General features: G+C 40.8%; 1 protein-coding gene and 1 pseudogene across 8 annotated transcripts in view; one reads left to right on the top strand and one right to left on the bottom strand.

Annotated features, from left to right (window-relative positions):
* The window catches only part of CADM1 (cell adhesion molecule 1), a 321496-nt gene that overhangs the window by 137327 nt on the left and 156805 nt on the right, over nt 1–27364 (top strand). The gene's annotated exons all lie outside the window — the stretch shown is intronic.
* On the bottom strand, nt 18835–21629 carry LOC112840504 (ubiquitin-conjugating enzyme E2 E2 pseudogene; annotated as a pseudogene).

Below are 27364 nucleotides of genomic sequence, written 5' to 3'. Positions count from 1 at the left end.
GGGAGTTGAAATATAAGGCTCTTGCAAGGGTAATTGAGGGACATTGGGTGAAGCTTGTATAACGTCATGTTTTAGAGGGTCTCAAACTTAGCCCTACTAGGGGATGAATTTGAAACAGTACAAAGCCTGTGCGTGTGCGTGTTTGCCTGTGCCATTCTTATATTTAAACTAAAGCAATCTAGAATATTCAACAAAGACACAGGTCCATCTTATCCTTAAAATAGCCATGTGCTGGGCACATAGTAAACACTGTGAATATTGGCTAACTAGCTTAGGGCTGAATGCCTAGGAGAAGGGCAATTTTGATGAATGACTGAAAATGTGAGATTCAGTGTAGTTAAGGAAGAGACCCGTTTCTCTAAGGAAGTTTATAATGTGACGACATCACATATTTGTCTTGGGCTGGTCTTTTACCAGGTTGTTACCCTAATGGCTGTGCTTTGCTGGGATACCTACTGCGTGCTAACAGTTGGACTTGGTGCTTGATATCTGTCGTCTCCTCTTGAGATCCTGTACTAGTTAGAAATAGAAGACATTTGATATTGGAATGAAAGAATTTTTAATCCAATTTTTATATCTCCTGAAGTTAAAGGGAATTACTTGCTTGCCGTTTGCACTGGTTCTCTACCAGAAGCTCATGCCTTTGAGCAGTGTACTTGACCACTCAGCTGGAAAATCATCAGTTTTCATAGGAACGCTATTTTAGATGCTAGAACATCTGTAGAACAGTTTCTCAAAAATACCCACCATCTTATCACAAGCCACACAGATGTGCCTCTCATTTTGTAGTATTTTTTTTTAAATGGTAATGCGTATATGTTTACAGAGTGATCCTGAGAGTCTGCTTTGATGATTGATTCAAGATTCCTCATCTTGGTTTTGTTGCTTGATGTGAGCAGCACAAAACATTTATCTTTCTGTACTGACAATAATAGTGGTCAGTATGAAATATTCAAAGGGTATGTGAAGCATTGACTAATAGGGAAATAGTATTTAGCTTGCTGCGTTTGGGAAGCAGATTCTTAGAAAAGTGGTTAATTCTAGATTTATTTGTACTCAAGAGTTTGTAGGGGTGAGTTTAGTGGGAGGGATGATCATTGAAGCAAATGGTACAGGTTCGTGTGTTGGATCAAATGAGATGATGATGCTGTCCACTGTGTTTTAGAATTATTGATGTAACAGGGATGCATCTCAAAATAATTCCACCAAGCGAAATAAGCCAGATAAAAAGAGCACATACTATACGATTCCTTTTGTATAGAATTCTAGAAGTCTAGAAAAACACACAATAAACTATGGTAAGACAAGGTAGATTGGTGACCGAGGGGAAGTATCACAGATGGGTACAAGGGAATTTTGTGGATGGTGGATATGTTCATTATCTTGATTGCATATAATGCTATGGTGGTTCACAGCATTAAACTTACGTCAGAGCCTAGTAAGCTGTGTACTTTATATACAGTTAATTGTGTGTCAATTATACCCCAATAAATCTGTTAGAAAAAAATACAAATTTTTGCGACACTTACGCCATTGTGAGCAAGTAATTGTTTACCATCTATTATGCCAGACTGCAGGCACCAAGAAGACAGGCTCTTTCTGTTTCATTCCTGTGTTCTTCGGGCCTAACCTGTGAGAGGACTCTACTTAAGTCCTCACGTAGGTGTGATGAGTGAGTAGGTAGACACATCTATGTCACGTCAGCCACAGACAGCTATCACCATTTGCGCTGTGACCGGCGCTACCTAAAAATACATTATTTTATTAATCTTCACAGCGTATTTTTTTTGAGAGAGACCATCATATTACCCCACTTTATAGGAAAGGAAGTAGAGCGTAGAATGGTTAAGTAACATGCCCTAGACCGCTGGCTAATGAGTGGAGAGGAAGCTGAAGTCCAGGCTGTCTTGATCTAAAGTCTGTGATAACCTCTACACTTGGACCCTCTGGCATTTCTTTACGGTTTAGGTGGATTTTTATGAAGCCATGACAGGGAAATTTGCAAGAATAGAAGACTCAGTTCCTAGCACCTCACCTTCAACACAATAGGAGCTCAGTAAACATTTATAAATGAGTGACTGAACTCAGTGCTGAAAGGTCTTCTTACAGGAAAACCCTCTTCCTTTTGTTTATTTTTGCAGTATTAATAGAGCAAAGTTGTCATATTACATGCGGCTCTGTTTGTACTGTCTGAGACCCAAATACAATGTGGGATAGGCAAGCAGAAGAAAACCCCTTTGCGGGGAGCATGGGTTTCTGCCAGCGAATGTAGCCGGGGCTCCTGGGGGGCCCAAGGAACACTTCTTCATTGTCACATGTGAGGTTTTGTGCCAGGAGGGGAGGAAAAGAGCATAAATTTACATTTTCTTCACAGTTGTATTATTAGGTTCCTCTATAAGCTAGTTGATTTTTGTACACCAACATTAAAATTCCAAAAAGGGATTATAAAAATGTTTGCATTGTACTTTTAGAACATGTTGGAATACCCTCTCCCTCACTTGGTTAGAATGCCATGGTTGCATTTCTGAAAATACCTACTTTTTTTTAAAGGTAACTGAGGTTTTTTTTTTTTTTAAAGAGCTGTTATAACATCAAATTTATCTTCATTTGTGTGTGTTTGTATGTGTGTGTTTTTAATGATAGTGCACTAAACTTAAACTGCCAAATTTTCTGAATTTGGCTTAGTAGGACTAGTTCCCAAATAGTGGTAGTATTTCTCATATACTACTAGGTAGAGGCCACGTTGGGATTTATGTGGGCTGCTATTTTCCCTATAAGTGCTACTTAAAACACCACCACCACCATCACTACCACCACCAACAAAAAAACTTGGAATGCCTTATAGCCCCATTAAAAAAAAAAAAAGAAAGAAAGAAAAAAAGAAAAATCTCTTGTAGGGAAATAGGAACTATGGTTGATTTCATCAGACTCATCATCCATTGACATTCTCTTGTTTGCTAATTCATATAAAAACAATTTGTCAAGCCCACATTATGTGCCAGCGTCTCTGTTGGGTGTTGAAGGTAACTGGGGGACGTTAATAAGTATTTTCTGTGTTGGTGGAGGGGAGTTGTCCTCTCTGCCTGTGGTTTTGCTTTTGGAGATATCAGAAGTACCAGGGTTGGTAATGCTTTTATATTTGTCAGCCCTGCCAAAATCACAGGGTATTTAGGTCAAGTTGCTTGACCCTATGCCCTTGTTTCTTATTTCATAAGATGGGCATAGTAACTGCTTCTCTTATATGAGTTATAGAACAGATAATGCACTTCAGGAAAAGAGTTACAAAAATCCATAAAATGTAAGAGAATAATGTAGCGAGCAACCCACTTTCTGAGTGTGCAGGAATGTGCACGCGTGTGCGTGCATGTGTGTGCGAGGGATTTGAAGTTGAACTTAATCTATTTAGTTCTCGATTTCTAGGTAGTTTCCCTATAACTTGATTTCTCTGGAGATGCCTTTTAAATTAATTATTTCCTTTGTGTTTTGGATTGAAAATGTGGAAAGTTTTTGCTTTTGGAGTTGGATCATTTTCATGACTGTCATTCTAGCAAATTAAATTTCTCCAAGATGTATAGGAGTGTTTTTGTTCAAGTACAAGGGAAATGGGCACGGATAGGATTTCTCCTAACTGGCGTTGGTGGATACATTAGAGATGTTTAGGGAAATCTTCCCTACAGTGTATCGGTGGTGCATAAAAGGAATGCATAATATCTTATAATTAAGCTAATGATCACTAATTTGTGGAGAGTCCTTCTTTGTAATGATATCAAAGAACACTCTGGAGACTGAGGTGGTTATCCTTAATTTCAGTATTACTTGAAAACTTGGAGTTACTGTAGTCCCACAGTTCCCAGGGAAATTTCATATGCACATAAACTCGCTTTCTCTCATGACTTCCCATTGTTGTTTAGGGCTTAATGTATTGAATATTGTGATTTTCTGGCCACTTGTAAATCCCTTAAAGGCAAAGATGATGTCATATTGCAATTTGTGTCTCCAATATTTTGATCGGGGCCCGCTACATAGTTGGCTGTAGAAATTGTTGGCTTAATAGAAGGGCCCATCACCAAGGCTCAGAAACCTCCTCATATTCCTTTTTCTTCTTTTTTTTCCCCAAGACTTATTTATTTGAGAGAGAGAGAGAGAAAGGGCACATGTGTGAGTGAGGGGAGGGGCAGAGGGAGAGCATCCTCAGGCAGACTCCCTGCTGAGTGCAGAGCCCAAAGCCTGGGGCTTGATCCCACACCCCGTGAGATTATGACCTGAGCCAAAATCGAGTCAGATACTTAACCAGCTGAGCCACCCAGGCACCCTTCTCTCTGTATTTCTTGGTGTTCGCCCTGTTTCAGCCAGTTGATTTCCAGGACTTGGCAATCAGGGTTGTGTGGGTGGAAAGAACTTGCTTGATCCTTGACCACAGACGGATCTGAGCTTGCATATCTCTTACCAGCTGTGTGACCTTGGGTAAGTTACACATTCTCTGTGCCTTGTTTCTTAATTTGAAATGATCTTAATTTGGAATGATCATGCTTAATTTATGGACTTGAGAGGCCTAATTCTAATAATGATTAGCATAATGATGGCACATAGTGGGTCTTCAGTGAATGATAAATTTCCTTGATCTTTTTACCAGTTAACCATCTTCAAGATTTTTTAAAGTTTTTCTTGCACCAGATTATGGTAATAGCTTCTTACCCGTCCGTTTTCCCTAACATTTTTCATTCTTTTTTGCTTCCAGGTCAGCTTAGATATTGCTGCCAGATTAAATACTGATTAGTTATTACAGATTAATTAATATAGGTTAATTATTTACTATACTAGACACTATGGTTTTACTGTTGTGTCTGTGGTTTAAAACAAGTAACAAAGAACCCATCACGGTTTTGGACCTACAGAATAAAATTGACTTAGGTTGGTAGTCTGTCACCATAACCTGGTTTTCTAGCCTTCTCTTCCATTTCCCTTCGCGTACTTTACAATCCTTACAAATTGAATACCTTTGTTCTTCCTAGTTATTAAGAATTGGGATGAGATCTTCAAGGACCCAGGCTCACACCCTATCCTGCCAATTATCTCTCGCCACTCACCACCCTCTCTTCCTAGTGCAGGAAAGAGCAGAATGGGAGTCTGCATTCGAGACTCCAGGGCAGACTTCTCAGAGAAACTGGATGGGATCGTGGGTTTAGGCTTGAACCCAAATGATGCCTTCAGTTCTTCTGTCTATTCCAGATCTTAATCTGGGGACCTTAGTGCCCTTTGGCAAAGCACACTAAAGACTGAAACTGAGAAGCCAAAAGTCTGAGGAGTGCTAAAAACAGATACTGAACTGAACCTCTAGCACCGAGGGATCCTGCCCACTTGTAACCCCCATCAGCTCTGTGCTCTCATGGTAGGTTAGAGAAAAACCTTTCTTGGAGATGAGTTGGGTGATATCTGGGAAGGCAGCGGGCAAAGTTGGATGGCATGGAGAAAAGGGGGTACAAGTTCCATTCTGTCTACTCCTGCTACATCACCTGAGCCGGTGATTGATAATGTTTGTTATATTCTCTTAAAATTTCCTGTAGCTCATGGGCCCCTCAGAATATCCTCCAAATTCACTCTTTCCCTGTCAGCCCAAAAGAGTTAAGTTGTTTGTGTTCATTTTTATCATCGACACATAATCCATTCATATTATGATAAATATAACTTCCAAGCTTCTGTCTTTAATGATCTTTTTTCTTGCATTTTAGTTAGTTCAGTAAGCATCTAGTCAGTGCCTGTTGCTTGCAAAGTACTGGACTCAGTGCTGGAGATCTACTGTAGAAGGCCTGGCTTCCAGTCCTTGAAAAAATTAAGGTCTGCAAGCATAGACACAGAACACTATGAGGAGTTATTTTCCCCCCAAAAGTGCAAGTGAGTGATGAGGCGGTAAAGCTTGTCACTGGCCAAGAGACCGTGGCCTTGGGATGCACTGGATTAAGGAGCTTGCATTTTATTTAGTAAGAGTGAGAGCCCACCAAAGGATTTTAACCAGAAGTGTGCCTGGTTTCACACTTGCATTTTAGGAAGGTCACCCTGGGAATTTTGTGGCAGATGGATTTAAATGAGGCACTATTGGAAGATGGGAGACCAGGACTGAGACTGTTACAAAGATCCAAAAGGAATGGGGCCAGACTGGAGCAGAGCATAAGGACCAGAGTGTATGGAGAAAGGTCTGAGAAACAGACAAAAGTTGACATGATTCGAAGATGGCTTTAAACTTTTGACTTGTTTGATGAAAGAAACATGGAACAGGTTTGTGAGGGAAAATGATCAACATTTTATTATGTCTTTCCTGGATTCTAAGTTTCTTGAGAATAAGGCCTCAGCATTTGTCCCTTGGTCTGTCCAGCCGGTCATCCATGTATCCAACATTGGGTGTATACTACAGATACGGACCTGGTGTATAGTGTGTGAATGTGTTTTTGTAGGACTCTTATCTGTTTGTTCTCGCCATAGCCTTTAGTGGATGTCTATTTGTTGTAGTAATATTTGTTGAATGAATTATGTGAGAGGTAGGACTTGGGATGAGAACATGAGCATACCTGCTGTTGCCCCCCTCCTCCCTTCCCACCTCCCACCCGGCACACATGTCGCCACAGGGTAGTAGGGACAAGAGAGGGTTCCAAGTTATAAAACACTGTGTGTATGGTGTGTCGAGTAGTTACTGAACTTTGACTTGTGAACCGATAGAAAATTACTAAGAGTTGATTTCCCAAAGAAGATGCATAACAGATCTCGCATTCCGTTAGCTGAACAAACGATTATAGGATTGAACTTAACGTATAAATAGCAGCATGTGGCTGTTTACATTTAAACCTAATTAGTAAAATTAAAACTTCAGGTTTACAATCACAGTCACATTGCAAATGCTCAGTAACTACAGGTGGCTAGTGGTTTCTGTCTTGAATAGTGTGGGTATAGCCATTCCCATCATCATAGACCGTTCTAGCGAACAGCGCTATTCTAAATAGTGGAGTGTAAGTTAAAAGCACAGATTCTCAAGCTGGACTGCTTGGGCTTGGAGTCTGGCCGTGCCGGGCACTGGTTGAATGAAACTTACTTCTGTCTTACCTGCAAGATGAGGATAATACTACCTATTTCATATGGCATTGTGAGGATTAAGCTAGTTAATTCATGTGAGATACTTAGAGCAGTGCCCAGCACTGAAGAGATGCTGTGTGTTTGCTCTCCTCCTGCTCTTCTGTCTTCTTAGTAGGAAATACGTGTTCCTTGACTATGGAGGCAAAAGGAATTTACTTTTCTCCGTCTCTAATAAATATATATAATTTTTTGTTTTTTCCTGGAGATGAGCTCTTAGCTGGCTTCTGGGGGAAAAAATATTTTCTCTACTTTAGCCAGCACTCTACATAACCTGTGACAGGTAGCTCAAAATGTCTGTTAGATGTGGTAGATAGAAGCCATCTGGGAAGACTAGCTCGTACAGAGCCTCCATTCGTTCATCCCACAGGGGCTTGGGGATTGCTTCTGAAGAACAGGACCTGTATCTGCTCACTAGGGAGCCTCGTTCCCTGCCAAAAAGCCCCGAACCACAGGGATGGCTGCTCTTTGTAGAAAAGCGGGGACAGGCTTTCCTTCACAGGTTTTGTTGGGAGACTGTCAGCTGGGCCGGGCCCTGAATTCCCTTTAGTAGATTTATCCTATTTGGGATGTTTTGTTATGGTAACTTGAGGGCCTTGCATTTGTTTTCGTTAGATTCTTCCTTAGACTCTTAAGGCAGTGGCCTTTTCGGCACTGCACGTGTACAGTTTGGTGTTTGGGGGGACTTACCGATGTCAAGCCTTCTATGACTATTGGGAATGTTAATAAAGCCTCTTAAAGTACTCGTTCAATTAGATTCCCTGACTTGCTGTCCCGAGGCTGAGCCGTGGTTAACTGAGGACTCACTGAGGACCCTTCCTGGGGTTTAAGTGGTGCTGGGGAAGCCCTTGGCTTTCCTCCTCTTTGTCTTGCCTGTTTCTCTGGCTGCTCCCTGGCCTAGAGCTCCAAAGGAGCGTTCAGTGCCCCAGAGGCTGAGAGGGCTGATGCGGTTTTCTATTACCAGTGTGCCTATTTTTGATTTTAAAAAAGTTTAAAAAGTTAGAAAGCTGAAGGATTTGTTTTCCTTTTTTGGAGAATTGCTGCTTTCTGCCTCCCGCATCGGGGTCACGATGCCATATTTTGTGTGCGTGAAGTTTGAAGTGGTTTCATTCAGGTCTTTGGGGAGGAATTCAAAACGTTTAATTGTTCCCTGGTTGCGATCTTATGGATATTGGACCTTTGGATCAGCTTGCCCAGGATAGAAAAACCATCCTTTAATGACACCAGGTACTGTCTGTGTCCCACTGCGGGACTCCAAGGGGCCATGAAATACTTGGATTTGATGTTGGTACCACGTGCTATCAATCCCCGATCTGTTGTGAAACCCTTCTGTTGTCAGATTTGTAGCTTTCTTTTCAGATAATGGAACATCTGATTTCGAGCATGAAGGTACATCTTCCTAAGTTTCTATGATGGAAGGATATCGAGGAAGAGGGAGAAAAGCCAGATACCAGAGACTAGACAACCTGGCAGGAAATTGCCAACATGGTGGAATTTCCAGCACCTTCCTTTTTTTTTTTTTTGAAGTCATGGATAATTTAAAAAGTACTAGCTTTTACTTTTGTTTGTTTCTTTGCTTGCAACCACGTCTATCTGCCAACCTTTCTGAAATGTCATGATGTAATTATTTTAACAGGCACTGTATGCTCCTTTATTTGGGGGATATTAACCTTTCTAAACAAAAGGAATGTTAATATACACTGGAGACACAACTAATGGGATTTCATTTTTCTTGTTAGGCAAGAAGCTTGATTTTCTTTTTTTTTTTTTTTTTTAAACTTCTCGTGAAAGAACGCGGCTAGTGAAGTAATTGCCTTAAGCTAATCCATGATAGCGATTTTAAACGTGACTTTCCAGATCACTTTTATATGGCTTAGAAAAAATAATGTGATTTTCTTGTTTTTGTTTGCTTTAGCTAAACAGTGTTGAAGGATGATATAAATTCAATGAATTCAAAACAAAGAAAATGCTAATTGGTAATGTGCTGAGTTCTTTTAAGGCATGAAATATAGTGTTTAATTCATAAGCATTGTTTAATTTTATATAGATTTAGTTAATTTTTTGAAAGTTAGTATAGGACAGACTCAGAATAAATTAGCTGGCTAGCCACTTTCTTAATCTCCATGTATTCCTTTTTGCTGTTCAAATATATATGACCCGGGTATGTTGTCCTTTCCATAAGATGGTGGTCATAGGCTCAGACATGACGACTGCATTCTAAATAATCTTAGAATTATTCTAAGGGCCCCTTCTCACCCTGTTTCTCTCCCTTCCTCCCTCCTTTCTTCCCTCCTTCCTCTCCTTGCCTGGTATCCACTGAACCATTTTCATGCACTTTTATATCACCCTCTGACCAACAGCATACATTCGTGATGGGGTAGTTAGCCTTAGAGCTGGTGAGGCAATGAAACAGATTAGAACTAATTGGTCCATGTGGGTGTCAGGCCCATGACTTTGGCCTTATTATCGAGGAATCTCAGGCCCCAAACTGCCCAACCGAACAGTTCTGCAGACATGCACAGTCTGGATGAAGTATGTGTCATTAATCGCTTTGCTGATAGGGGGCTTAGAACAACGGGGCTCGGAGAGAAAGGAGAGAAGACTGTTGAACTGAACTGTGATCTTCTCTGCCAAGCCCTCGAACAGCTTTCCCTTTAAGCAACAGAGATGACAAGTTTTTGCTATTTTGGGTTAGTGAGACAGTATGAAATGGTTTCCCTTTCCTTCCAGGCAAAAATACCAACAGAATCTGCCTTTGGAATGAAAGTGCTAATTTCATTTGGTGACTTTCAGACTTGAAATCTGGGCTCAAACAGGAGCTGTGCATTAGTCAGCTGAGACAGTGGGGGTTATTTTTACAGTGCTAATTATTATTTCATGACAGTGATTTACTTTGTGTTGTCTGCCATTTACACCCCCAAACTAGCCATTGTTTGGGGAAATGAATCGATTGGACTGTCATGTTCTTTTTCAAAGGCAGATCTTACTATTTTATGGGTGGAGGTACTTTCCTGAAATAAAGAAGTGGAGCTTTATTGAAGAGAGTCTTGCATATGAAATGTAATCTGGATAAATGTTCAAAACTAATAGGTTTACATTTTAGTCTTGATTTTTAAAGTTTATTTTTCTGGCGCCCTAATCGTCTTGCTTTATCTGCATTAAACTTAATCTGTTTTACTAGGATGCAGCTAAATTTTTGTTGCTCACATTGAACTTCGGAAGGAGCGACACATATAGTTAACAAATAAATACAAAATGAAATTTAATATAACCCCTTGATGCGTAAAGGAAGATGAGTGGAAGACAGAGTTGATTGCATGTCTAGAAGCATATCTGCCTGATTTATGCTCTAATTTTAGTACTGAGTTTCCTTTGTAATAGTAAAATGTCACATTAGCATGTCCCTTTTAATAATCTAATATGCTACCAGTGACAATAAATACATGCATCGAGTCTAGCTCAGGGTGTCTCAAACTTCAGAGGCCTGTGACCCTTCCCAGTGTAGTTAAATTGCCCAGATAACCCTCCTGTCATATATTTTTAATTGTAAAGCACTTGAAATTAATCATGTTTTATTTCTTTTTAAATAAGCACCTCAAGAGCAGTGGTGAGCAGTTTTGCTCACGGCACTTATCCACTCTTAAAGAAAATTAAAGATTGGAAGGGGCCCTGAGTCTCCGTGGCAGTGGAGTTCTCTACTTGGGGAAAAACCGAGCAGGCAAGAAACTGCATTTACTGCTACTCTTCCACACTCCCTTGCCAGTGCGCTCAGTGAAAATTGGCATCGGTGAATGTAACAAAGTAAAAGCATTTGGAATTATTACTACAAATCTTCAAGTGGTCATAGCCTGAGATTTCAAGCATCTCCACGAAGGCCAAGGTTTTCTACAATTTGTATGGTAACTGAGTGCCTTTAATTTAAACTACACTGAGCTAATCTTTAGGAGAATTGGAATCTGCCTCTGAACTAATTATGATTTACAGAAATTGATAATTTGTCTTCTGCATGTGTCTGCAGGAAGAAATTACTATGAAATTTGATTAACGAATGACAGATTTCAGGCCTGTAATTTACCATCTTTATTAGCAAACTTAGAAAACTTCTAATAGTAATCTTTTCACACAGATCAACTTTATTCTGGTCAAGTTTACCTGGAAACGACAGATGTGTGTGGCTTTAGAATGACCTACCTTACGCTTAACAAATAAATCTTGGTGTGGTTTGTCTTTTCGATTCTCAAGCACAGCCTAAGTGCTGAAAGTGATTTCCCGTGATACTCCGAACTTAATAATACGTAATTAACTTCCAAAAATGAATGCTCCGTTCTTCTGCATACATTCCTGAAGAATTTCCTCAAAATACATATAATTGTATAAAAGGAAGCAGAGCATTATATTAACCCTAGTTTTCACGTACCCCTTTGTCAAATGTTTTCCTTTGCCTTCAAACAGGTTACAGTTGTGCGTAATGGATAATACTCTTGGTGCGAGCTGAGCCGTAATATATGATTGACAGTGTGAGTGATTCTGAAACCCACTTTGGATGTACATAACTGAGATGTAAAACTATTGTAGTATGGCAGGAAGAGTGAGGGCATTATATTTTCTTTACATGACTAACATGTGGTTTTTAAAAATATCTTATTTGTACGTGTTTTTACATTGTTGAAAAAAAAATAATCTCCTGGACTCAGCAACCTCATAGAATTGTCACCGTGGTTAAAAATGCCCTTTCATGTTTTTGTGTCAGGAGAATCTTATCCTCTTGCGTGTCAAAAAGGGAAGATGAACTATTAGCCTTGTAAAGACCCAGAGGTAAAGTTTAATTTTATAATGACATGAAATAAATGTTCTGTTGTCTAAGTAGTAGTTCACCGAAGAGTCTGAAATGGCCTCCTTTCCCAAGGATGCAGTGTGCGTGTGATGCTAATATTAAAATGGACCTGCCAGATTGAGTGATGGGTGGTGCTAATAATTCCAAGTGGGGAGATGAAAACAACATTGCACACACCTGCTGTCTGTAGTCCCATTCCGTTATCGAATGGGTGAACCTCAATGGTGAGAGAGTGGAATGAAGTTCCACCAAAAAGAGGCGGAAGTGTGGGCCTTGGGCCCTGCCACATGGCGAGTAAGCTGGACATCCTTTGTGTAGGAAGTCTGAGGTTCATCCTTGACCTTCAACTTGATGCAAAAGAAGTTTAGATGGTTAATAGCAGTCTATCCCGGGCAGTTGTATTGCTAGGGAGGATTGTTTTATTCACCTGGACCCCTGCCTTAGTTCATTGGTGTGTTGAATTGCAAATGTATGTTTGTATGCTCATTTTGTTGAAATGCCCTCCATTTCATTCTGTCTTTGGCTTTTTGGAAAAAATCAACAGATATTTCTTTCTTGACAGTGTATGGTATTATTCTTTTGTAGGGCCATACTTAATCTGATTGGGTAGAAGGAATTAATTCAGGCAATTTGTTAGCGGGTGTCGCTAGTCAGTCACTTTTCTTGACTGGAACAATTTAATAACAAACAAAACAAATGTGTGGGGCAAGCCCTCACAACATAGGAGGTATTCTGGGGGCAGTCCATCTCTGTTTGGTCCAGTTTAGGCCTCTCCCTGACATTTACTTCTCCCATAAAAGCCAAGGAAAAGTTGAGTTCCAAAAAGAGCGCTGGTCAGCTCTCTCTTATTCACCCCCATGGAAAAGCAGCTTTATGAAGTGTCTCCCGATAGTAGGTCCCTAAAATTATTTAGAGTTGGCTTTGTAATGTATTGTAAAGTTTTACCCCATAAGTTAACCTAATTCTGTTTTGCTTTTTCTCATGTTGACATTGCTTCACATAAGCGCATAACTTCTGAATACGAGTCAAGCCATGTAGCGAGTAGCAAGGTATGGTGACGTGGGATTGAAAGGCTTCCAGGGATGACGCTAAGCCACCCGTGGGTATTTTCTGAGGACTGCATCTGCCATGCCCTGTACAGCTTGCAAGCTGAGGCTCTCTGGAGAGTGAAACTTTTAAAAATAGGAGGAGTCCCATGAACAGGAGGGTCCATCACAGTTTGGCTGGTTTCAGTGGTGATGATCAACAGATCACATAACTGAATGGGTAGGCGGACGTGGTACAAAAAAAGACATCTGGAGAACCTAGTGAAAAAGATGATTTCAGCCTGTGTTTTCAGAGAAACTGTTAGCCGTGGATACATTTCCCTATGTAATTTAGAATTAAAAAAAAAATTGAAATGCAAACTAAAATAATTGAGTAACAAAATGCTTGAACATCTGGGAGGTGAAGCAAAAGGGTTCCTGGTTGGGTAAGGAGCGCTACATTTAAACTCTGACAAATGGCGCCCCTGCCCCTCGCCTCTGGCAATAAAAGCCCTTCCCGGAAACGAACAATAAAACATGCAGGGTGTAAACATCAGCAACTTAAGTACTTGCCAGCTCAGTTGTTAGGAATGGAGGTAAAGTGAAAGATTAAAGACAGCTTGACAAAATCGTCCACAGCATCCGGCTGGGCCTTACGCGTTATGAAATGTGGTAGGACAGAATGAGGGTGTTTAAAAAAACTTACTGCTATTATGCAGCTGGAGGGCAATGGGCTGAGTTGGGAATATGCTGCTTGTGTAGATAAACTTGCAGGACTTTAGCTTTCAACTCCATCCAGTCCTTTCTGTCAGATTCTCTTAACCTTGTCTTGTCCCTTGCTGAGCACTGACATTTTCAGAGCAGAGGAAAATCATGGTAAATGTATGTATGGGGAGGGGGATGTCTGTGTGTATCTCTGGACTCTGGTTGTAAGTATTTGGGCTCTTTTGATTCGTTCTTCCCTTGGTTTGTTTTGCAGTCTCAGAAGAGCTTATAACCCAGCGCTGGGTAGGAGTCGCATTTAGATTCCTGCGTTCTCTGGTCTGCCTGGTGGCGGGCGGTCCTTCTGGCGCTTCTGCGGGAGAGCCTCAGCCCCTCCTGAGGAGCCGAGGGGCCCCAGAGCAGAGCGCACCACCGCTGAACCTCCTAAGCCCGTTTCAACCCACACGGTGCTGTTTGTGTCAGTTTAATTTATTGGGATTTTTGTCTAAGATTTTGTTAGGTGAAAGGATCTGAGAAATCTCTGAAAAGCTCCTATGTTGGGAGGACTGTGATCCGGGCCAAGTTGTAGAGGCTCTTGAATGCCTGACAAAGGGGAATCTCTCTTTATTTTACCTGAAGATAGGTGACCGAGAACCATTGAGGATGAGGGAGCTGGAGAGAGAGAATCCATATGAAGGATGGGCTGGAGAGATCTGTACCAGCGCCTAGTTATAGGGCTCTTTCGCTAGTCCAGTCACGGTACAAGAAACGGTTTGTATTGGAGTGGTGGGAGAAGTCATGGTTAACACAGCGGGACATCATGGATGGGAATTGGGTTTCATCTTGCATCCCAACTCCGGTCATTGGCTGGGGCCCCCTTGGAGTGCTGGGATGAGAATTGTGAAGTTGTGTCTGGGCTCTGCGGGAGGCGTTCCGCGGTCACTTAGTGATGTCTCGCATGCATGAAAGGATAGAGGATGACGGCATCTCTTCTGTGGGTGTGTTGCCCCCATAGTCATAATCTACAACGCGATCGGAGATGTATTAGGAATTAGTGACACACCACAGGTGGAGAATCAGAATGTTGGATGAGTACGTGATGACGGATACTTACGCCTGGCTGAGCGGACTTAGAAAAGTGCCAAGTGAAGGAGCCATGATGTTGAAGTATGGGATTGGGATCAGTGCCAGAGCTTTGGACTGGAGATGATGTGCATAGATGTGATAGTTGATTTTGCTCTTGCAATTCGGTTAGGGGTGAGAAGCAGGAGAGACTGGGGGGCATTAGGAGAGGTCAGCTTGAGTTGATGTATCTCTTTTGGTGCTGAGCTCTGAATGTGGACATGTTTACATCTTGAGTCACGTTGCCAGAAGGAGACCAAGAAGTGAATCTGGCATAAGCAGTTGGAAGCAGGTGAGTATTTAGGATGCTGTATCTGAATAACATTTAAATTTTATCCAAACGCCATTGAAGCTTTCTGTTTGTTTTAAAGTCTTACCTAGCCTCTACACTGTTTATTAATGAGTAGGTGTCAGGGTTGGTGTGAGCAAAAGGTCTCTTCTTTGTGATCTTGAGATGATAGAGAATAAGGATGCTAGAAGAAATTCAGTTTGAATTCCTGTTACGGAAGAAACAACAAGGACTCAGGAAAAGCCAAAACCAGGTTAAGGTTTTGCCCAACATCAGAGAGAGTAGGTGGTACGGTTGGGTTTGAGACTTAGGGCATGTGATTTTTCTCCTAAGTGCTTTTTTTGTTACTGTTTGCTGGCTTTTCTAGAATATATAGAATACAATGGGAACTTTATGTATAAAAATACAGGATAAATGACGTGCATAATCTGATGGAATAATTTCGAGAGATGAAGATACAGACACTTCCCAGCTTTTTGCCCTTTACATTTTGCTGTTTCGTTCATATGTTCATAAGTATATTTAAGCCAGTCTTGAATATTTAGGTCATTTCTAGTCGTTTGCTCTTTTAAGTAGGAAAAGACAGTTGAAGGTAGCTGGACTGCCTAGGTTTAAATCCAAGGTTTACCATTTCTTACTTCGGGGATTTTTGATCACGTTCTTAAACTCTGTGCCCCAGTTTCCTTATCTCCAAACTGGGGATGATAATGGTGCTTACCTCAGAGGTTTCCTGTGAAGGTTCCATGGGGATGGGAAGGGAAAGTATTTAGAATACGCTTTGGTGCCTGGCAAGTTCTATCTAGGAAGAGCGCAGACTTTGGAGTCAGAACTTTTGGGTTCACAGTCCAGCCCCATCTCTTCCTAGTTGTTTGACCTTGGAATTACCTTACCTTCTCTGAGCTTAGATGATAATATCTACCTTCCAGGGTAGCTATGAGAATTAAGTAAGGTAAGACAAAATGCTTTCATAGTGCTTGACTTAAAATACGGACACAATACATGATAATTGTTTTTGTTATTACCATCATAATCATTATAGTTATGAATTATGCTGTAATGAACATCCATACACAGAAGCCTTTGTATGTCTTTGTGAATGTTTCCTTAGGGTAAATTCTTAGAAGTGAAATTACTGTGCTTCCTCTTAACTTGCTAAAATGTCTTGAATAAAGTTTTCTTTACAGAAAAAAATGACACTTTCATTGAGCTCATTGTAGGTGCAATTTCCCAGTCTAGGCCTAGTAGGTTATACAAGGCTGGATATTCCCTTACCTGTCATGAGCTCATGATCTGGTATGAGAAATAAGAGATGAAAGGTAACCATGGTCAAGTATACAACGTGATGCATGTCTTTGAAAAGGAGCAGAGTCCTAGGGAAGCCGCAGTTGGAGGGGTTAATTTTGGCAAAGGGAAATCGAAGACTTCACGAAAGAGATGACAAAAGTGGATATTGAGGATGCATCGTATTTTGATAGGTGGAGATAGGGAAGGTTATTGTTGACATAGTGAGGCCGGCCTCATATGATTGTTTCTGTCTTTGGGGCCATAGGGTTTAAGCATGTGGACTAGCCATTGGTTTTGAAGACTTAAGAGACTAGTAAGGAGCTTATTTTCTCTCTACTTACTTTTCTCCACCTAGATTCTCTTCATCTTCCTGTTTAGTCTCCTTCAGGAGACAGACAGTTTCTTTTGGATTTCCTAGAGTCTCTTAGAAACCTGATACTGCATCATGTATTACTTAAGACTGATTCAGGCCAGAATACACACTCAACTCTTCAGTGCATCAAATTGGAACTCAAGTTTCTAGGTTCTGTATGATTACTTTAATCTGAGTTCTCTGAAGAAATGTTAATCTCTTGTTACAGTATGATGGCAAGGCTTTGCAAGCATAGACATTTTAATGGAGGCACAATTCTTAAGTTAAAGCCTTTTTAGCTGTTACTTATTTTTCAGTGACAGTTATGACAAATGGTTGGCATAATTTATTTTTGCTTTGTAGATGGGGTATAACTCAAGATCTGTATTGGCTATGCATTTTTTTTTACGAATTCATAAAATTTCAGTCGAGAACATTGGATTAGATGTTAAAGCATTTATATTGACAAGCAAGAAGTAAATCGTATTCTGATCCAGTTTGTATAGTAACGTGCAACCCAATTGACTAAGTTCGTGTTGGTAATTTTGCATTGCTCTGAGACTCAAGTTACATATATAAGAGTTGACAGTCATTTCAACATGTGTTACACTTGAACTTCAGAAGGTAAAGGAGTTCTGCTACTTCATTTCTGTTCAAAAACAGTCAAAAATAGTGGAAGAAAAGGATCCTCCTATAATTCTCTGCCTCACACTGGTAAGTACACAGTCAAACCAAATCCACCATTAACCAATGCTGTGAGCTACTTAAGTTGCTTGTTTCCTTAAAGCTTTCATGTGACAAATTTATAATTTCATGTTATTTCTAGGTCAACAGTTAGATTAATGTTTTATCTCCTGAGCAAAAGCACAGTGTTTTTCTTTGTAAACTTTGTTATCTTACTCAAACCGAAAATTGCAAAACAAAGAATTTTTTTGTTCTCACATTCCTCAGTGGAGAGCTTTGTTTATATAGAGGTTATCTTGTGGCTTATTTTATATTCTACTTTACTCTAAATTTTCTGCAGGTGGAATAAGTATCCTCTTTAAGGCTTTCAAATCTTATTAATTAAAGCTAGTTGGTTGTCATTACTGATCATTTACTAGCTTTTATTTTTGCTTTGTTAGAGCCCAGCAGGAGGCCTCTTAGTTGATCAGAATACATGCCTTGTCCTGCTCACTAAAACATACCTAGTGCCTAGCCACAGAAAAATCCTCAAAAAATATTGGTTGAATGAGTAAATGATTGTCTCTGACCTGGGAGGGTATAAGGCTAAGAAAGTAGTTTGGAGTATGCAGATCTCTCTACCAGTCTGAGAGCTGGTAACTTTGGACATTTTCTATTTGAACTAGTACCATTTTTCTTTTCTTTTTTTCTTTTTTTGGGAGTACTGATATGTTATCAGTTCTTAAGTAGGCGCGGGGACTCGTATTGTAATTCTATTTTTGAAATAAATTACATTTTACAGACTTCATACCACTGTTTTCTTCTATTTGCATGGATTGAAAATTTAGTTTGTTTTGTGACTCTCAGACTATGGAAAATTTGATTTTCAATAGATCCCATGATACCATATGTATTATGATTGTTGTTTTTTTTCCTTTCCATAACTCCACCCTAAAATCCTATTACATTTCAGTGACTACATTAGCTTCATCATTAAAAATTCTTTAGGACAGCCAGTTCTAGCTGTTAGAGAGTTCCTGGAAAGACACATTATAAAAGGGATTGTCATAAAGGGTTTTGCACACCTGCTCACAGGAACAATGGACCCTGCATTTGTGACCAAAGATGCAATAAGATAACCCAAGATGTGACCCAAATGTCATAAAAGCAAAAATGCAACCATAAACCTATGTATTATTTTATCTTCGTTTTTATTTAATAAACATTTCAGGTATGTCAGATATGAATCTTAAGTAGTCATTATGCTCAGAAGAATTTTTGGGTCATTGAGGAGGGAGAAAGACCCCATCTGAGTGGACTCAGGAAGAACCATGTGTGAAGTCCTCCACGTTCAGCAGACACGCTGGAGCACGGCTCTTATGGCAGCTGAGTAGTCTGGAATCCCATTTTTATCATTTGGATGCCCTGGTTTGGGATGGTAGAGCGGACCTCACAGACTGATTTTAAATCTGATCTCAGGTAGTTTGGTGATCTTGTTTGAGATACAGATAAAACTTAGAGTACTTAGAGGGATCAATATTTTTTTTTCTGTAACTCTTTTTTTTTTTTTTATCAGCCACAGTGATTTATTGAGTGCTTTAATAATACAAGTGTACATCAACTGATCCACAGTCAAAAGTGGCAGGTCCCTAAGAAATTTACAAGCACTTTAAGTAAATCAAAATACATATTATTTTGTTCAATCCAACAGTCTTCTGTGTGGGGAACAGAAGGCTAGTGATAAACAGAGTCTCAGTAATGCACAGTGATTCTGATTGAAGCTTTTGTACAAAAAACTTGTTCCCAGTAGCATGCACCCACCAATAAAGACTTCAGTACAAAAAATTAACCCTAAGCACTGCGTTTAAGTAGAAATGAGATATAATTCTGAATTCGTGTTTTCCCAAAGATCACATAAAAGGAAAAAAATCAAAATAAAACAAAAAACAAAACCACACAGTAATACAAAGCTTTGTAAGAAAGCTCTTACTATTACAGATCCAACACTGTTTGCACTGAAAACAAAAGTTCCCATTCCATGTTAAGATGGGAAAAAAAAAACCCCAAATCTTTCAAGTTAATAGAAATCAAAAAAGGGAATAAATTGAGAAGGCAGGGGCGGGGGGTGGTGGAGGGAAGAGAGAAGGAAAAGGAGGAAGAGGAGGGAGGGAAAAAGGAGTGGGGGATGGATGACATACCATCAGAAAAAGATTCAGAATTTAATAAAAATAAGAAAATAAGAACCGAGGTCCGGAGGGGTGGGTAGGGCTATTGATGCACTTGGTGAATGTGCTTGCACAGGTCCGGCGGGGGCGGCAAGCAGCAGGCCCCTGTGTGGCATACCGCTTGGTCCACTGTCTGGCCATCCGGTCGTGCTCTGCTCTGTTGGTCATGTACTGTGTGGCAGTGCTGCCCACCAGAGGGTCAGCAGGCTTGCAATCTGTAAGAAGTGAGCAGATGGAGAGGAGAACTTTAGAAATGGTCAGGGCTGGACTCCAGTTGTCCTTTAGGATGTCCAGACAGGTGACGCCCTGGCTGTTAATATTACAGTGATAGATTCTTGTTCGGAAGGTAACCTTAGGGGGTTTAAACAGATAGTCTGGTGAAAAGGTAATGTCAAGAAAGAACACCCCTCCTTCATAGACAGATCCTGGGGGTCCCAATACAGTTGACCTCCATTCATAAATGTTGTCTCCTTTGGGTCCAGCACTACAGTTGGGAGGAGGGTCCAACGTAATCTCTGCAAGTTCCTTCTGAATTCTTTTAGCACTAGTCGACAATTTAGCAGCTGTTTTGCTGGATATTTTTCCCTCCTTTTTCTTGGGCTGAACTTGTTCTCTTTCGGGTTCTTGCTGAACACTTTCACGTTGGTCTCCATCAGAACTTCCTCCACTAGTGCTTGGACTGTCATCAACTCTTTGTGCCTCAGTGGACGTTTTAGATCCCTCAGCACCGCCACCGCCGCCCGCGGCCGTTCCAGCTTCGGCTCCCGAGGCTGCTGCTGTGGCCGCCCCTGAGTCCTGGAAAGTGAAGCCACCGCCTCCGTGAGACGCTGCCGCCGCCCGGCCGTCCGCGCGCACTCTCTGTAACTCTTTTTAATTAAAACATTCTGACTCTTGGTTGGATTGGAGAGGTAGCGGACTGAAGAGGGATTGGTGCCTGAGTTCTCTAGTAAAAGCTTCGATGCACTTACTCTGGGTGGTAGATTGAAAGGAAGTGCATTCTCTCAGTTGATGGTTAAGAGACTTGCCAAATGAGAGTTGCCCAACTGGTTACCGACTTTGGGTCTAATGCTCTTTCCGTCATTTCCTTATATTCTGATACGAGCTAGCTGCTTGAATGGCTATCCATCACTAAATAATTGGAAGATGTTAAAAATGAAAACTGAATTCGGAAGTAAAATTAGGGAAGAGGCAAAAGGTAAGGGCAGCCTCTGTGACGCTCCATGAAACTGTGATTAGATTTGTTTGCTCTTTTAATCACAACCTCCTTAGATGGTCGGAAAGATGGACCAAAACCTCTTCAAAACAGAAAGTACCGGATCTTATAAAGAGGACGTCACTTAGAGTCTCCCCCCCCCCCCATCAGTTTTATGCCAAGGAAAGATTGAGGAATCTGGATATTCGGAGAGAAAGCAGAGTGAGATGTAATTGTGTGGTATTTAAGGAGAGCTGCGCTGTGGCACAGACCAGAGGAGGGATGCTGTGACCAATACGGCAGCAGGTGGAGACCGTGGTTCCCACACAGTGTGGCTCCGGCTCGGGAGCTGCTGCCGTTGGTCACACTAAGTCAAAGGGCTTAAGTGATTATGGTAGTTGAAAGCATGTTGAGTTCAAGGATTTATAATATTCCTTAAAAGGACAATAAATTCAAGGTTAAACAGAGAGTGCACTGGTGTGTGCCTAGGTATTAGCGGTTCTTTAAATCTTTCTCCAAATGGTAATTTCTCTAAAATTTGAGACATAAACATTAGGTAATTGAGTGTCAGGCAAATATTTAAACAGTTTGAATGAATTGATTCAACCTAGCCCTACTACTTACTAGCTGTGTAACCTTAGGCAATTACTTAAATTTTTCTGTGACTTAATTTTCTCATCTATCAAATGCAGTTGACAATGGCGCCTACCCCTTAGGGTTTTTGTGAGTGTGAAATGCGTTAACCTAAATCAAGTGCTTAGAATAGTGTCTGGCTGATAGTAGTGCGGTACATGCGTTAGTGGTGGCACTGGTGGTGTTCATGTCGTCGTCCTTCCTTCCTCTCCTCCTTCCTCCAGCGCCTGTACAAGCGGGAGCTTTCTCCCAGTTTAGTCATTCACTCCTTCAGAAGAACCATTCTTCTAGATCTGTGCTTTATAACCCGAGATATTATGATCCACTCATGGCCGTTCGGTAGTGGCCAGCTTTGTGCTTAGGTTATTCCCAGCCAATCTCTTGAAGCAGGACTTCCAAGCTCACCCTCAGTTCAGCAATGGGAATTATTTTTCCCGGGTTATCCCTGAGCTGATGTATTACTAGAAGCCCCGGGATGACCCTCTTAGAACATGTTTATCTGTGACAAGTTCCTTAAGAAATCGATTCTTAATAAATCATTATCACAACTCCAGGGGGGGTTATGAACCACCTTTGTGGGCATTTTGTTTACACATAGTACTGTGTTAGAAGTTGTGGGGAAGAAGGCAAAAAGAAATTACAGCTGAGTGGGGAGGATGTAACAAAGACAGAGCACGGAGGACTAAGTAGCTTTAAGAACACGAGTAAAGAGCCAAGGGAGGTGGGGGTAAGGAGAGAGAATGCCGGCCCCCAGGCCCGAGGGAAGAGTTCGTAGAAGTATGAAAAGCGGGTCCTCAAAAGACAGTTGGCGTTGAGAAATAATTGAATAGCAAGTTGGTAGGCTAGAAAGAGAAACAATTATATGGCAAGAATGGGATTTGTTAACTGTGAGCTTGACTGTCTCCAGCACACCAAATTAACTTTATGTCTCAAGCATTGATTCTACCAACTCAGTCTCAATAGGAAGCTAACTAACTGAAGAACATCATCAAGGCTCTGCTTGCATGGTGTGTATCAAAGCTGCTGGCCCTGGAGACCTCTGAATGAAGGGCAGGAACCAAGAGCTTCCGCATCAAGTCAGTCAAGTTTAGACAGACTTGGTTTTAAACTTAGCTACTTACTAGTTGTATTAGGGCACAAGTTAATTAACTCTGAACCTCAGTTGCCTCATCTGTAAAATGGTGATAATATGAAGGTGGCACCTTTGAAATTTTGAGGATTGAGATGGATATCTCGGGGTCGTGGGTTCGAGCCCCACGTTGAATGTAGAGATTAACCAAATAATAATAATAATAATAATAATAATAATAATAAAAACTTAAAAAAATTCAAACCTGCAGTGTAAGTGAATACTTAGTGGTAATAGTATTAGCAGTACAGTGTTTCAACCAGATAGAGGAACTTCACCTTTTTTCCCCATATTGAGATGCCATGTAAAATGTTAACTGTTTAGTGCTCTACTTCCTAAGAGAAAGTTGGAAAAACACTGGTACACTTAGTTGTCACCTCACTACTGTGAAATGATAGTGCTTCTAATTAAGGTTTTGAGATCTCTAGCAATCCTTATATAAAAGGACTAAATTGTGAGCATACACATCAGGAGAGGACTTTGGTGTCTATTGTGTTCGTGTTTTGGTCCCAGTTACTGTATTTTAAAATTTTAAGAAGAGAAGCCAAAAGAGTAGGTCAGTGAGAAAACTGAATAGGGCTTTCACCAAGTCCTTTAGTAATAAAGGTTTTCCTGCCCCAGGAACCCTACATCTCTTCTTCCTCCAAATCTGCCACTTAGTTTTATTTTTAAATGCTGACACAAATCCATTTCAATTTTCCATGCGATGTAATATGGTGGAAAGAAGACAGACCGAACAAAACCCCAAGATGAATTTCCTCTGGGCCGTTTGCTAGCTTGTGTGATCTTGAGTAAATAATTTCATATTCTTGAGTCTCACTTCCTATAAGATGGGGCAAGTCAGGATGCTTACCCTAAGTATCTCCCAAGTATTTAGGACTGAATAAAATACTCTATTTGAAAATCTTGTATAAACTCTGAAGTATGGTTCTCAAAGTGTGGCCGATGGATACCTGGAGATCTCCAAGATTCTTTCAGGGAATGCATGAGATCGAAATTCTTCTCACAGTAGTACGAAGATGTCCTTTGCCTTTTTCAGCGTGTTTCCACTGGTGGCACAAAAGCAGTGGATAAAATTGCTGGCACCTTAGCCTGAATTGAGTCAGTTGGCACCAAACTCTCCTAGAAATTGTATTCCACGTACTTGGAATAAGGCCCTGATGAAGCAGTAGCAACTGTTAAATTTATTCAGTCTTGACCTGAGTACACATCATTTGAATAGTCTGTGTGATGAAAGGGGAAGTACGCGTGAGGTACTTCTCTGCCAACCAAAGTACGACGGTCTCAAAGTTGAGTCCTTGTGACCTTGAGTTACAAGCTGAACTCTTTGAACACTTGGACACATTCCACTTCATGGAATGCCATTTTTACTTGACAGGATGATTAACAAACTGAGGTTATTCAGACTTGGGTAGTAAGCTTTTTTTGGGGGGGGGGGGAAGTAAAGTGAGCTTGTCATTTTAAGAGAAACAGGGGACAGTGTGTGTTGTCAATGATAAAATTCTCTTGAATGAAAATAAGAATTTGAGAAAACGTGTATCCTCCACTGTAAACTTAACAGCTTCCTTAATACTTAAAGACTTTTCCCAATAAGGTTGCTGGTGATACTAATGAATGTGATTTATTTATTTTTGTAATGAGATGTGTCCACATTTGGAAGGTCTCCAGAACCCAGTGGACTGTTTTCCAAATGACCAATACATGATGTCAAAAAAACAAAAAAAAATCAGGCATCAAGATCCATTCAAAGTGCAAGACAGAGCAGTGGATTTTCATGTAGCAGAGTATGAAAGTTTTTTGATATGGCTTCCAATGCCACATTCTAACTTAGCATGAAGAAACCACATCTTGTTGAGTTTTGGTATAGTATCAAAGAAGAATATCCATAATTATCTGAAAAGACCATTAAAATACTTCTCCCTTTCCTACTACATATCTGCATGAGGCTGGATTTTCTTCACAGGCTTGAAGCAGAATATATCACAACAGACTGAATAAAGAAGCAGAAGAATCCAGATGTCTTTTATTAAGCCGGCATTTAAAGAGATTTGCAGAAATTTCTCAGTAATCTTTTTGCTTTGGAAAATGTAGTTTTTCACAAAAATACGCTATTTAGATTAACATGTAATGGATTTTTATTTTAAGTGGATTAATAAAAATATTAAAGATTTTCAATCTTAATTTCTGATATAAACATTAACAGATGTAAATCATATAAACAGAAGCCCTTTGGGGTCCTCAATAATTTTTTTAAGAGTTTTTAAAGGGTCCTGACATCATGAAGTTTGAGAACCTCACTTCTGAAGTGATAAATTAAGACTTAACGATTTTTATGGTTTACCAACGCATGATATTGCCATCTCGTGACAAAAATAGGGAAATGCAGGTATTTTTGAAGAGCTCAGCTGTCAGGTCCTTGCAGTGATTTCGAATGACTGCTTTTTTGGAAATTGATCAAAAGAAAAGACCTAAGTTCATATTTCCAAGGGATATGTCTTAAGATATGTGTGCCCGAAACACTAATTGTCAGGAGATGAAGGAAGAACAGGTGATGAAGTGGTTGCTTTTAAAGGCCAGCGTTGGTCTTATGTTCGCATAGTAAGAACACATTTAGTTTTTGGTATCAATATGTGTGTTTCCTAGTACACAGAGCCCCCTTGGATGTGATGTTACAGGCTGTAAAAGAGGTATTTACTATTTGCAAGGCTGATAAAAGCTTATGGCGGTATCATATACTTTGGTGGCATTTCCTTATCACCTGTAATTAGGGTTCAATTATTGGTCAGGAATACAGACTCTAGTTATCATAGTCTTCTGAAGGGCAATGTGATCATTTTTGGTTTTTGTTTTCTGGGGCTTTTTTTGGTGAGGATTTTAGGCCCACACTCTGGTGACGAATTTGGATTTGTATCTGCCCTCAGATACTACATCCTGGCAAGATCCTGTGTGATGGGTTCTGTGCAAACATGCAGAGTAAGCAGCGTTCCTTACCTTCTAGTTCCCTGAGAACACAAATCCACAATGTAAATACGCCCAAACATGTAGAAGGACATATAGACAAATAGAGCCCGAGCCCAATGCTGGAAGATACAGCTGCAAAACCAGGCTCATGAATAATGGACATTTATGCTATGGAATAGCTTCAGTGGGTCTGTTTTTGCATCGATGAACTATGTGAAAAGGAAGGAACCTCACTTCATTTTCATTCAGTTAGAGGAAGGCCCACTGGCCAGTTTTATTTATTTATTTTTTTACTCAATTCAGCTGATTGTTTTCAAAATAACCTGTTCTTTTCAAACAGTCATGTGTGGAGGGACAGCTGTGCTCGGATGAAATGCCTGAGCCCTCCACTCTAACTACTGTACTAATTTTCTGCCTAGATTCACGATGTGCCCAGTGACCCTGCTGATGAACATTTTAGACATCTGCATGAATAATCAGATTGCCCACAGGAGAGCCACTTGCTTGTTTGTGAGGCTGGAGATGCTGGCTGGATGATGCTGACTCTGGTTCTGTGCACCAATGTGAAAGTAATAAATACCTAAGTAGTAAATTCTTAATCGGGATTGCCTCTGAGCATCCACGGGTGCTCTGAAACTGGTTGCCACATTCTACATGTAGGTAGATGTGTGTGTATGTTGGTGTTTCGGAGAAAACTCTAGAGCTTTTATCAGACTCTTCAAAGGGACTGTGACCATAAAGGCTAAGAAGCGCTGGATGCTGCTTCAGTCTTCAGAGTGCTTCTACATACATTTTTATTTGATCCTCCCAATAGTTCTGAGAGAGACATGGCAGAGATTCTCTTTCTCTCTCGCTCTCCTCCCCTCCTTTTTTTTGTAAAGAAGAGCCAGGACTGAGAGCCGAAGTGGTTTTAAGTTTCATCCTGTAGGCACAGGGAGCTATTGAAGGTTTTAATTCAGGAAGTGATCCCGTCAGATTTGTTATTTACAGAGATTGCCCTGGTGATAGAGCACAGGGGATGTCTCAGAGGAGTGAGGAGCTCGTTAGGAGTTCCATTTGGAAGATCAGGTGAGAAAAGATGGCCTGAGTCTGTGGCAGTCAGATTGGGAAAGAGCCAGTGGATTTTCAAGAGTTGAAATTCTTTGGATTTGTTTACCAGTTGGTGTTGGAGGGAGGGTGGAGGAGGGAGATAAGGGAGAAAAAAAAGGAAGTTTTTGAAGATGACTTTCTGGCTTGGTTGACTAAGTGAATGGAGGCAGGGACATTTTAAGCTTAGTTTTAGCCGTGTGGATTTTGAAGCAATACCATCATCCAGAGGGAAAGACCAGTAAGCAATCTGAAGTGTGTGCTGGTCCAGAACCGGGGCTTGGTGTACAGGACGAGAAGTGAAGAGGCGACGGGGTTCTGGGCAGGCCACCCTGGAGTGCGCCACTTTGACATGTGGATATTGGACAGTCGGGGACCTAGGGGACCCAGAAGGAGCTTCTTGCTTCACTTTTAATTGCCTCTCAGAATTTCATAGAGGGCCCGGAGCAGAAAGAGAGCTGGGAGCCGAGATAACTACAGACTCTGGGCCAGGGGTGGGGAGCTGGGGGTCGCTGCAGGCCTGTTTGTGCAAAATCCTCTCCTGTCCCGTTGTCTCCATTCCAGTGAGGAGCTCTTGTGTACCAGACAGTTGCTCTTTCCATCTTCCTATGAATTGCCTTCCTCCCCTTTGAGCCCCAGACCCCATCCCCCTTCCCCTTTGTCCTTAGCTCAGGATGGCCTCTAAGCCTCAATTGCCTGGGAAGAAGTCTCATGTCTTTCGGGTTCCCTTAGGAATGAAATTAAATTT

The sequence above is a fragment of the Callorhinus ursinus genome, unplaced genomic scaffold, assembly GCF_003265705.2.
Source record: "Callorhinus ursinus isolate GAN/ISIS: 27379988/994484 unplaced genomic scaffold, GSC_fseal_2.0 scaffold19, whole genome shotgun sequence".
NCBI lineage: Eukaryota > Metazoa > Chordata > Mammalia > Carnivora > Otariidae > Callorhinus > Callorhinus ursinus.
Note: the sequence above shows the minus strand (reverse complement) of the source record. Positions and strands in the feature narration are given on the sequence as shown.